Source organism: Lepidochelys kempii, chromosome 1 (assembly GCF_965140285.1).
Source record: "Lepidochelys kempii isolate rLepKem1 chromosome 1, rLepKem1.hap1, whole genome shotgun sequence".
NCBI lineage: Eukaryota > Metazoa > Chordata > Testudines > Cheloniidae > Lepidochelys > Lepidochelys kempii.
In genome coordinates this window covers 207,969,868-207,981,461 of record NC_136380.1, presented here as the reverse complement: position 1 = coordinate 207,981,461, position 11,594 = coordinate 207,969,868, and the positions used below count along the sequence as shown (strand labels likewise).

Genomic DNA, 11,594 nt, shown 5'->3' with positions numbered 1-11,594 from the left:
CAATTCAGACACCATTGCAATATCAATTATAATCTGGAGGAGTGTATAACAAGGATTTTGGCCACACTTAATTCCCTAACCTCCAGAAGCAGCTGGAAATCCCCCAAACCTTTTCTTTTTTAAAGTTGGGCTATATTCTGATCTTAAACCACAGTGGAAGGGATCATCATCTAAGATGCTGCAGGAGGCAAACATGTTGCTGGACTTGATCCATCACTGTAACCTTACCCTGGGAAGTGAAATTAGACAATAATTGATTGAGATTGGTAAAGTATTAAGAGGTTTCCTTAGGATTGTTGGTAGTGTCCTCTTTAAAAGAGGCATGGACAATCTGTCAGTAGTAGCTCCAGGCACTGCCTAGGAAGGGGCAAAACTTACCTGTTCTGTTTTTTCTTTTTAAAAAGCTCCATTAGCTCAGATAAGGCTGTGAGAGACTCTTTAAGCACTAAGAACGAGGAGTACTTGTGGCACTTTAGAGACTAACAAATGTATTAGTCTCTAAGGTGCCACAAGTACTCGTTCTTTTTGCTGATCCAGACACAGCTACCACTCTGAAATCTTTAAGCACTACAAACAAAAGAAATGACCAATTTAAAGTAATTGCAACATCTATTTCCTTAATACATCCCAGCAAAACTGACTTACAAAGTAACTTTATCCCAAAATGCTAAATATGAGGCACCAGAAGATGCCCCAGAATTAAGCTTCTGATGCAGTTTCTGAATAAGAGCAATTTTTCATAGTACTTTAAAATGTATGTGCATAGTCAAACTGGCCTGAAAACTGCTGTGCAAGCAGATGTGATCGCTTGATCAAGGGATTCCCAAGACACAAACTCCCCCATTAAAATTACCTGCTTTTAAAATTTCCAGTTTAGCTTTTTTAGCAAAGCTGGACAGTGCTATGGGCAGTACCCCCATAATTTACATCATGGATCTTGCCCAGTTCACAGCCATTGTCTTGTCACAAAAAAACCTGCTCCCAAAGCAGTAGTTGAACTTATTGGTCTTAGTTTCTGGTTCTGCAGTGTGGTGTGCCAGGCTGCTGTGAGCCTGGATAGAATGCACTGCTGCCAATGCTGAAGATACCAGCTGTCGCTTGACTTACTGGGGAACCTGAAGGGCACAGCTGGTGCTAAAGCTGTATCAGGAGTGGAGCTTAGAGCTCTGGTCTCACCAGCAGCAGAAGCTGGCAAATTTGTGCTCCACACTGCTGCAGCTGCTGTCATCTCAAGCGCCTTAGCTGTGATATCTCAGGACTAGAAAGAGGACAGGGAGACGTGATTGCAGCAGAGGCTGCTGTGGGGCATGTCTGCTTGCCCCTGGACTGCTCTCTTCACTTCTGCTGAGAGTCATCAGCTGAGGACTGCAATCTCTGTCCCTTGCAGTATTACAGCCCACCCCCTACCAAAGTCCATCTAGCATATCTCATCCAGTTTGCCTTGTAGGTGTGTCTTTGCTGCTCGCTGTCACCCAAAACACAGCACAGTTGAGGGGTATGTGTCTTGCTTAAACAGGCATCAATAATTTCATAAAAGAAACAAAGAGAAGGAAACAGACAGCTGAAGTCTACATGATTTTGCTGTAAATGACAGACCATCCAACTAGCCTGTAATCTATGAGATGGACATAACCATGGGCCTTAGGAGAACATGGGAGAATGTGAATTATGGTCTCATGTCTGTCTACTACTGTTTATATATCTGCACTTCATACCCCTTATTGCTGACCAGATCCTTTTACCTAGACCCCTGCATGGATACAAAAATGTGGATCCGCATCTGCAAGAATCGACCTGTGATCTGCACTCAGTCTTTTTATCTATCTGTACTACACCAACAGCAGCACACTCTCTCACAGTGCCTCTCAGGAGGAGCAGCTTGTATGCATGCATGCATGCACTGCATATAGCAGGAGTGGCCAAACCACAGCTCCTGAGCCACATGTGGCTCTTTTACAGTTAAAGTGTGCTTCCCCCCATTCTCCACCTACCAGACTGGGAGGGGGTGAGGGAAGCTCAGGGCTTCTGCCCTGCAGCAGCGTGGTGGGGCTTCAGCCCTTGGGGAGGCACCTGCTGGGGCTCGGGATTTCAGCAGGAGTGGGGCTGAAACCCAGAGATCCCCTTCCCCACAGGTTTAAAGCCCCAAGCCCCACTACCTTGTCACAGGGCAGAAGTCCCGAGACCCAGGCGGTGCGCCCGGCTCTTGAACTTCTGAAGATTATTGTATGCAGCTCAGAGGGTCAGTAAGTTTGACCACCCCTGGTATATAGGCTCTCAAAGGCAGGGAAGCAGCTGACTGCAGCTCATAGCCTATGAGGATCTGGATGGCAGGGAAGCAGCCTCTATTCCCTCTCCCTTGCATACTGAAATAGGGGATGTGATAGAACAAGACAGACAGCAAAATCCCCTGTGGTCCTATCACAACAGTTTAAGTAGCCAAGCTATTTAGGAAACTTCTCCCAACTTCATTATTGAGGTCAGTTGGAGAGGGAGGCAGCTGTTTCTGTTAAGTAAGTACATACGGGGGAGGGGGGAAATATAAGATTTGGAAGGCGGGGAGCAAACTCATAGGCTAAGAGCTCTAGACAGCTGCTTCCCCACCTTTGAGATCCTATATTTACAGCCCTGTGCGGATAAAAAATTTGTATCTGCATGCAATCCACAAAAATGGTCCACAGATTTGCAGGGCTCTTCTTATACCCCAATCCTGCAAGACACTTGAGTATTAGCCCCACCCCATTTTACAAGTGTGAAGTTGCTCAACATCACTTCAAGTAGACCTGGCAATAGAAGCCAGGTCTTTCATATGGCAGATCCAAATCCACTCACCTACAGAGCTGCTTGGAATAAGTGCAGTTGTGGGTGGTCTACAGTGATCAGATTGGACATACTGAGCTACCTCTCTTAACTGTTCAGTGAGAGAATTTGCTAAGATTGCCACATGGATATTGTCAAATTGCAAATGGAAAGGGAGGTAGTGTCAGGGATCCACAGGATCAGTACTGTGGCCCCAGCTTTGGAATGGTCTCTAAAGTAACTTCTGTAGTGTGCCAGACTAAGTGTCTCACTCTTCCTCCACAATAAGCCACGTGACTTTACTGCTTCCTTAGGCAGGACCTCTGGCCTGCACCACATCTCCTTCACACGGTGAGCCCTGTTCAGCAAGTCTAGATGAGACAGACCCCTGATGGAGATGTGTACACTGATGGCATGTCTCCAAGCATTTGCAGTGACACTCACGCAGCATTGTCAAAACAGTAGGGTTTATTAGTCATCTGGAACACAGCATAGGAAGTCCCTAGGTTAACACAGAGGAATGAAGAATAAAGCATAGTTCATTCTGTTTAGTTCAGAGCCTAGTCAAGCTGTAGTGAATCCCATTGTTCAAGCTCTGCTCTCTCCATCCATCTAACCTCTGTCAGCTTCCTAGGTGAGCCCCAAATGCTTCCTCCAGCCCACACTTAACCCTCCCCACTTTTAGCCATTCTTCAACAAAAAAAACTTCAAAAACAGACTTCAAAGAGAAACTGTAGAGCTACAATTCATTTGCAAACTTAATACCATCAATTTGGGCTTGAATAGGGACTGCGAGTGGCTGGCTCACTACAAAAGCAATTTTCCCTCTCTTGGTATTGACACCTCATCAATTATTGGGGGTGGACCACATCCATCCTGACTGAATTGGCCTTCAACATTTGTTCTCCACTTGTAAGGTAACTCCCTTCTCTTCATGTGCCAGTATATATTTATGTATCTGTAATTTTCACTCCATGCATCTGAAGAAGTGGGTTTTTTATCCACAAAAGCTTATGCCCAAATAAATCGGTTAGTCGTTAAGGTACCACCGGACTCCTCATTGTTTTTGTGGCTACAGACTAACACAGCTACCCCTCTAATACTTGACTGCAAGCTAGAAGCAGGGCCTACTGGGGCAAGACTATGTAAGAGACTGCCTTTCTTTCAGTAGGGGAGTGCAGAAATGAAGTGAGACCTTGTGTGTCTCTCTCCATGATGGAAGAACAAGAAGTAGCTGTGGGAACTGTCTAGGGTCTGAGGGTATGAAGAACCCAGTGGTGGGTCCTTATGGAGAGTGAACCAGGCACAGAACCCAGGTAGTGGTCTGCTGGGGATAGGCTGGTAGGGAAGGCCTTAAACAAGCATTTCCCAAACTGTGGGATGTGACCTCCAAAGGGGCTGCAAAAGTGTACTGGAGGGTTGTGAGGAATGGGGAAAAAAAGAAAATGCAAAAAAAATTTGTAAAGAAGGGGAAAAAAATTAAAAAGGCACATTACAACCAACTGTAAACTTGCATGCAGGGCACTGGCAATCACACAGTTCCTATTGGCATGCAGTTCACGCGGGCCCTGGAAACAATGCTGGCATGGGATTCAGATCCCACTGTGGTGGGCTGGGATCTCAATGTGGCAACTGAGGCTTCTGGAGAAGTCCAGTGCAGGAAGTTCATATGAGCCTTCAGGTGTATAAAAATCTCCCCCTTCCCCAGGGATTGAGCAACAGGATGGCAGCGGCCCACCTTCACCCCAGCTTAGTATTATCAGCTCTGGCACTAGGTTCCCAGGGGCCAGGGCTCTGCCTGGGGATACAAGCTCTAGCCCTTGAGGGCAATGGCTCTCAACCTTTCCAGACTACCTGTACCCCTTTCAGGCGTCTGCTTTGTCTTGTGTACCCCAAGTATCAACTCAAAATCAGACATCAAAATACAAAAGCGTCACTGCGTACTGTTACTGAAAAATGGCTCGTCTTCACCATATAGTCATAAATCAATTGGAATAGAAGTATGGTACTTACACTTCAGGGTATACTATTATAAACAAGTCACAGCATGAAATTTTCTTTCCCAAGGACTTCGCTAGTGCTTTTACGTAGCCTGTTGTAAAACTAGGCAAAGCTCTAGAGGAGGGTCTGCAGCCCCCAGAAAACCTCTGTGTCGTCCCCCCCCCCCCGATACCTGGACCCCCGCTTGACGACAAGAGCTGGAGGGAACCGGAACCCTTCTATGGACCCTCCCATTGGCTGCCTGCCCCAGCTGCCCGCCTCCTCAGGAAGAGCAGCCAATCAGCGCTGGGGCAGGGAGCCCCGCTCCCCTCAGCCCTACACAACCCGGGCACGTGGCTCCGCTCTGCCCGCCCCTCCCCGGGCGTGGCGAGCCGGCGAGGGCGGGGCTTGGGAGCACTGGGGCGGGGCTGAGGGCTCCTGCAGGAGGGGCCGGTGCGAGGGGAGCGACCCGCCAAGAGCCGGCCCCAGCATCTGACAGTCCGGCCGCGACCCCTCCGGCTCGGCCAGGTCGGCCCCGGGCCAGCTCAGAGACTCCCCGGCGGCCGCAACCGCCGCCCGACCCGCCAAGGACCTATCCCCCTTTAGTGACTCCCGGCCAGCCTCTCCGCGCGCGCTCCCCCACCTCTCCTTTAAGGCATATTCCCGCCCTCTGCTTCCTAGTCCTTTTGCTCACTTGCTCCGCGGGTTGCCAATCACCAGCAGTTCCTGTTTCGTGCAACCTAAATTATTGGCTGCTTTTACGCTTTTCCACCCTCTCTGTATCTGATTGGTCAGTCCAGGGCAGCGATGGGTACGGCGCAGGTCTTCCCCCGCGGCTGGCTTGCGGATTGGTGCAGGCAACGCAGCATGTGGCCGTTGATTGGCTGCTGCGGGCCGCGTGTGCGTCTAGCAGGTTAGGGTGCGAGTGAGGGGCGCTGAGGGGATCGGAGTGGAGCCTGTGGGGGACGCGGGGCGCCCGTCCGGAGGATGGTCCCCGCGGTGGGGCTGCCGCGTCTGCCCTGCCCGCCGGTGAGTGCCGCTCGCTGCCTCCGGGCGGAGCCGCAACGGGGGGGGCGACGCAGCAGCGGGGGCTGCTGGGCGGGGGCCGGCGCAGCCTCGTCCCGTCCCGCAGCCGTTAGCGGAGCGGGGCTCTTCGGGCCGGCGGCTGAGGGCGCTGCGGGCGAGGGGGGGGCGCTGGTGCCGATGGAGGGGACCCGAGCGACGCCCGGGATGTCAAACGGGAGGACTCCTTGGAGAGGCCGGGGGCGGGAAGCATCCGGCTTTGCCCGGGGCGCCGGCCCCAACGCGGGGACCCCCGGGCGCTCTGATCCTTGCGGTGAAGCCCCCGTGCGCGCCTGTGGCTTTGTCTGTCTGTGCAGCCTGGCAAACCCGCCCCAAGGGAAGGGCGCCTGCTGTAGCCGTGGTACAGGTCAGCGCAGTTCAAAGGTGCCTGTGCTTGGTGAGTCCACAGGCCTTAATCTTGAGCTGGGATGCCCTGTTGGGACAGACCCAGGAGAGCAGTAGTTGTGTATATGGGTATAACTGTTTTGCCCATGGGTGTGGGGCAGGGGAGAGGTAGTTAGTAGATGGACCATGGGCCAAATCCAGACTTCCAGAGGCTTTTGAATGGACTCCGAAATCTTTTAATTTACTTATTATCGTTGTTGTTGTATTTTCTCCAGAGTCTGGACCTTGACTATACCTTGATCAAGAAATTTGGAACTTGACAAAAATAATTGACTATTGCTGGTGTGGGGGTTTTAATCAAAATAGTTACACGAGTACAGCTCCTGTGTGGATGCACTTTTCAGGAATACATATACCGTTATATCAGGTTTCAGAGTAGCAGCCGTGTTAGTCTGTATTCGCAAAAAGAAAAGGAGTACTTGTGGCACCTTAGAGACTAACAAATTTATTTGAGCGTAAGCTTTCGTGAGCTACAGCTCACTTTATCGGATGCATTCAGTATAGCATATTCTGCTTTTTCTATTGGAATAAGCTATAGCATTATAATTACCTTTATACTGCTGTAGTTGCATCCATACTAGGTGAGGCTGAAGTTGATTCCTTAATCATGGGACTAGCTCTTTACTTGTGGTTTCTAGTTCCTTATTCAAAGACCAACATTATTTAAAAATATATCAACTAAATTTTTAGAATGTTCATCAAGTTAAAGTGAGTGAACATGATAAATAGTTAAATTACCAATTACTTATCTGATTATTTAATATATAATTAAGGAGCTGAGGTTTGACTAGCTGTAGGTGACAACACCCCAAAAGAGACATCCCTGCAACTTAGTGGTCTGAAGGAGAGGGACATGCCACTCCCCAGACTGAAACCTTGTTTGTGAGCAATATCCTGCCACTTGTCATGACTCCATCCCACTTCTATGATAGGGGTTGAATAAGGAGTTGGCTTTTGATTGGCTATATGACAAAATTACTGGGTCATCCTAAGTGACATGTCACTGCAACTGCTGTTCCATTATGAAGTTTATGGAAACATGCAAAATGGTTCCCAATGTTTCATGTTATCCCAACAACTTCATACCTATAAACTTTAGGCTTTAAACTAGGTTCGCTGGGGGGTGCAGACCTAAGCCCTGAGGTAAGCGGAGAAGTGGGATAATGGGAGGAAACACAAGGAGGGTGCAACAGGGGAGGCCTCCTGGTTCAGACTGAGAAAGCAGGGCAATCAGCTAGTTATCTTAGGTGCCTGTACACAAACGCAAGAAGCCTGGGAAACAAGCAGGAAGAATTGGAAGTCCTAGCACAGTCAAGGAGCTATGATGTGATTGGAATAACAGAGACTTGGTGGGGTAACTCACATGACTGGAGCACTGTCATGGATGGGAATAAACTGTTCAGGAAGGACAGGTCAGGGAGAAAAGGTGGAGGAGTTGTACTGTATGTAAGAGAGCAGTATTATTGCCCAGAGCTCCAGTATGAAACTGGAGAAAAGCCTGTTAAGCGTCTTTGGGTTAAGTTTAGAGGAGAGAGCAACAAGGGTGATGTCGTGGTGGGCGTCTGCTAGAGACCACCAGACAAGGAGGATGAGGTAGACAAGGCTTTCTTCAGACAACTAACTAATTCTCCAGATCACAGGCCCTGGTTCTCATGGGGGACTTTAATCACTCTGACATCTGCTGGGAGAACAATACAGCAGTGCACAGACAACCCAGGAAGTTTTTGGAGAGTGTTGGGGACAACTTCCTGGTGCAAGTGCTGGAGGAACCAACTAGGGGCCATGCTCCTCTTGATCTGCTGCTCACAAACAGGGAAGAATTGGTAGGGGAAGTAGAGGTGGGTGGCAACCTGGGCAGACATGACCATGAGATGGTCGAGATCAGGATCCTGAAGAAAGGAGAGCAGCAGAATACGGACCCTGGACTTCAGAAAAGCAGACTTTGACAACCAGGCGTCTGACTCTCTCAGAGAACTGATGGGCAAGATCCCCTGGGAGGCTAATATGTGGGGAAAAGGAGTCCAGGAGAGCTGGCTGTATTTTAAAGAAACCTTATTGAGGGTGCAGGAACAAACCATCCCTATGAGCAGAAAGAATAGCAAATATGGCAGGCAACCAGCTTGGTTTAACAAAGAAACCTTTGGTGAGCTTAAACACAAAAAGGAAGCTTACAGGAAGTGGAAACTTGGACAGATGACTAGGGAGGAGTATAAAGATATCGCTCGAGCATGCAGGGGTGTAATCAGGAAGGCCAAAGCACAACTGGAGTTGCAGCTAGCAAGCGATGTGAAGAGTAACAAGAAGGGTTGCTACAGGTATGTTAGCAACAAGGAAAAAGGCCAGGGAAATTGTGGGACCCTTACTGAAAGAGGGAGGCAACCTAGTGACAGATGATGTGGAAAAAGCTGAAGTACTCAATGCTGTTTTGCCTCGGTTTTCACAGACAAGGTCAGCTCCCAGACTGCTGCACTGGGCAGCACAGTATGGGGAGGAGGTGAGCAGCCCTCAGTGGTGAAAGAACAGATAAAGGACTATTTAGAAAAGCTGGACATGCACAAGTCCCTGGGGCTGGATGCAATGCATCTGAGGGAATTGGCTGATGTGATTGCAGAGCCCTTTGCCATTATCTTTGAAAACTTGTGGCAGTCGGGGGAGGTCCCGGACAAATGGAAAAAGGCAAATATAGTGCCCATCTTTTAAAAAGGGAAGGAGAATCCAGGGAACTACAGACCGGTCAGCCTCACCTCGGTCCTGGGAAAAATCATGGAGCAGGTCCCCAAGGAGTCCATTTTGAAGCACTTGGAGGAGAGGAAGGTGATCAGGAACAGTCAACATGGATTCACCAAGAGCAAGTCATGCCTGACCAACCTGATTGCCTTCTATGATGAGAAAACTGGCTCTGTGGATATGGGGGAAGCTGTGGACGTGATATAACTTGACTTTAGCAAAGGTTTTGATACCATCTTACACAGTATTCTTGCCAGCAAGTTAAAGAAGTATGGATTGGATGAATGGACTATAAGGTGTATAGAAAGCTGGCTAGATCGTTGGGCTCAATGGGTAGTGATCAACAGCTCGATGTCTAGTTGACAGCTGGTAATCAATCAGAGTGCCTCAGGGGTCGGACGTGGGCCTGGTTTTGTTCAACATCTTCATTAATGATCTGGATGATGGGATGGATTGCACCCTCAGCAAGTTCGTGGATGTTGCTAATCTTGGGGGAGAAGTAGATATGCTGAAGGGTTAGGGATAGGGTCCAGAGTGACCTAGACATATTGGAGGATTGAGCCAAAAGAAATCTGATGAGGTTCAACAAGGACAAGTGCAGAGTCATGCACTTAGGACGGAAGAATCCCATGCACTGCTACTGGCAAATGACCTGGGGATTACAGTGGATGAGAAGCTGGATATGGGTCAACAGTGTGCCCTTGTTGCCAAGAAGGCTAACGGCATATTGGGCTGCATTAGTAGGAGCATTGCCAGCAGATCGAGGGACGTCATTATTCCCCTCTATTGGGCACCGGTGAGGCCACATCTGGTGTATTGCATCCAGTTTTGGGCCCCAACTACAGAAAGGATGTGGACAAATTGGAGAGAGTCCAGCGGAGGGCAACAAAAATTATTAGAGGGCTGGGCACATGACTTATGAGGAGAGGCTGAGGGAACTGGGGTTATTTAGTCTGCAGAAGAGAAGAGTGAGGGGGGATTTAATAGCAGCCTTCAACTGCCTGAAGGGGGGTTCCAAAGAGGATGAAGCTAGGCCATTCTCAGTGGTGGCAGATGACAGAACAAGGAGCAATGGTCTCAAGTTGCAGTGGAGGAGGTCTAGGTTGGCTATTAGGAAACACTGTTTCACTAGGAGGGTGGTGAAGCACTGGAATAGGTTACCTAGGGAGATGGTGGACTCTCCATCCTTAGAGGTTTTTAATGCACTGCTTGACAAAGCATTGGCTGGGATGATTTAGTTGGGGTTGGTCCTGCTTTGAGCAGGGGGTTGAACTAAGTGACCTCCTGAGGTCTCTTCCAACCCTAATCTTCTATGATTCTATAATCACAATACCTTTTGATTTAACAAACTCTGTTATACAGGTAATTTTGATAACGACATCTAATGAACTAATCAATGTTTGAAACATTTTAAATATTAATTAGGGATGACGATTAATCGCAGTTAACTCACACGATTAACTTAAAAAATCGTGATTAATCACAGTTTTATTTGCACAGTTAAACAATAGAATACCAATTGAAATTTATTTAATATTTTGAATGTTTTCTACATTTTTTCATATATATTGTATTGTCATTGAAATCAATGTGTATATTTTTGATTACAAATATTTGCACTGTAAAAATGATAAACAAAAGAAATAGTAGTTTTCAATTCACCTCATACAAGTACTGTAGTGCAATCTCTTTGTCGTGAAAGTGAAACTTACAAATGTAGATATATTTTTTTGTGTGTGTTACATATCTACACTCAACCAAAACAATGTAAAACTTTAGAGCTTACAGGTCCACTCAGTCCTACTTCTCATTCAGCCAATCGCTAAGATAAACAAGTTTGTTTATATTTACAGGAGATAATGCTGACCACTTCTTATTAACAATGTCACCAGAAAGTGAGAACAAGCATTTGCTTGGCACTTTTGTAGCTGGCATTGCAAGGTGTTTACGTGCCAGATATGTTAAACATTCGTATGCCTCTTCATGCTTTGGCTGCCATTCCACAGGACATGCTTCCATTCTGATGAGGCTTTAAAAAAAAAAAAAAAGCGTTAATTAAATTTGACTGACTGAACTCCTTGGGGGACAATTGTATGTCCCTGCTCTGTTTCACCCACATTCTGCCATATATTTTATGTTATAGCAGTCTTGGATGATGACCCTGCCCATGTTGTTTATTTTATAAGAACACTTTCACTGCAGATTTGACAAAACACAAAGAAGGTACCAATGTGAGATTTCTAAAGATAGCTATGGCACTCGACGCAAGGTTTAAGAATCTGAAGTGCCTTCCAAAATCTGAGAGGGATGGGGTGTGGAGCATGCTTTCAGAAGTCTTAAGAGAGCAATTTTCAGATGCGGAAACTACAAAACCCAAACCACCAAAAAAGAAAATCAACCTGCTGGTGGCATCTGACTTAGAGGATGAAAATGAACATGTGTTGGTCCGCACTACTTGGGATTGTTATTGAGCAGAACCCCTCATTAGCATGGATGCATGTCCCCTGGAAAGGTGGTTGAAGCATGAAGAGACATATGAATCTTTAGCATGTCTGACCTGTAAATATCTGGCGACGCCAGCTACAACACTGTCATGAGAATATGCCTGTTCTCACTTTCAGGTG

General features: G+C 47.5%; 1 protein-coding gene across 3 annotated transcripts in view; it reads left to right on the top strand.

Moving 5' to 3' along the window:
- Nucleotides 1-5,668: 5,668 nt before the first annotated feature.
- USF3 (upstream transcription factor family member 3) overlaps nt 5,669-11,594 on the top strand; it is a 98,809-nt gene continuing 92,883 nt past the window's right edge. For all 3 annotated transcript variants that reach the window (XM_073310129.2, XM_073310131.2, XM_073310149.1), the window contains exon 1: nt 5,669-5,805. The gene's annotated coding sequence lies outside the window, so the exon portion shown is untranslated. The remainder of the gene's footprint in view (nt 5,806-11,594) is intronic.